This window comes from Crocuta crocuta, unplaced genomic scaffold (genome assembly GCF_008692635.1).
Source record: "Crocuta crocuta isolate KB4526 unplaced genomic scaffold, BGI_CrCroc_1.0 scaffold613, whole genome shotgun sequence".
NCBI classification, from domain to species: Eukaryota; Metazoa; Chordata; class Mammalia; order Carnivora; family Hyaenidae; genus Crocuta; species Crocuta crocuta.
Window position 1 is genome coordinate 235,495 of NW_027528880.1, and position 1,351 is coordinate 236,845.

The window sequence follows — 1,351 nt, forward strand, 5'->3', positions numbered from 1 at the left end:
GAGCCGAGCGCTCGCGGGCAAGGCAGCCCTGCCACCCTGGGTTCGAGTCCCCGCCTCGGAAGCAGCAGCTTCGGGGCGCTGGCGCCCTGTTCCTCTTGCTGGGTTGCGGCTTTCGTGGTCAGTCTCCGTCGAGGCTGAGTCTTTAGGCTCCAGCGCATGTCTCCTCTGGGGTGTGTGTCCGTGCTGGAGGGTGGGGTGCGGGGGCTGAAGCTGTGCCGCCTGCCCTCTGGGGGGCTTCAGCTTGCAAAGGGTCATCTCCTTGAGGAACCCCAAGGCTCCTTGGAATGGCGGGTGGTGACGTGGCTTCCTCACCGACTGAGGAAGACACCTGCCTGCGGTCCCCACCGATGCGAGCAGTGCTGGTCCTTCCGCCCCAGGCAGGGGCTTGCACTTCCCTCAGCAGCAAGGTGACCTGAGCCTTCGTGGTGCCGAGGCCTCACTGTCCCATTCTGTACCCAGGTGCCCCTGACCTCAGAGCAGGTGGCTTCATGCTCGAGTGCTGCCTTCTGGAGCCCCCAGGAGCCCACCTGTGTCTTTGGGGGGACAAGGTCTCGCCTCTGTGTCACACTTCTGCTCTGTGCAGCTTTCTGCCTGGGACAATGACTTCCCGGCACTGTCAGGGTTACGTGGGCTCAGGGAGGGGCGTCCCCAGCACCGGGTTCGCGGTGCCGCTTAGATCTGGGCACCTGCTGGGGGGCTGGCCCAGACAGTGCCTCTGCGTGTAACTCCAGGGTATCTTCTGTGCCCACGCTGGAGAGGGCATGGGTGGGGCAGCCTGGCTGTGTGCTTCTGTGGGCGGGCAGGAAGAGCGAGGGAGTGCCCCGTCCCGGTGGGGGCCGCTGCATGGCCGCTGCCCCTTCAGGCCCCCTCCCCCCCACGGGCCCCTCCCGCTGATCTTCCGTCACCACCACAGGTAGGCCTGCGCGGCTCCCACCAGTGCCCTTCCAAGTTGGCCTTCAAGGCCTCTCCTGTGCCTGGGGCGGAGCAGACAGCTTCCCGTCAGGGAGAAAGGGGGGCTTGACCAAGTGTGTAATGGGGACCAAACACATGACCCCAGGCACTCATGGGCGGCAGAAGTGCCCTGTGAAGGCCCCTCCTGGGGAGGCCCTGTGCCCACGGGTGGCACCCGCTCTGCTGCCTGCCAACGCGCGGGGAGTGGGCGGCACGGGGCCTGGGGTGGCTCAGAGCCTCAGCCCCGGATTCAGCCTCCTCTGCCGCCTGCCGGCTGGGTGCCCTGGGTCAGCTCCGGCCGGCAAGTCAGGTGGGAATGGAGCACACAGCGTTTATTGGATGTCAGAAAAATCAAAGCAACTTTTAACAACAGGAGTTTACACACACACACACACACACA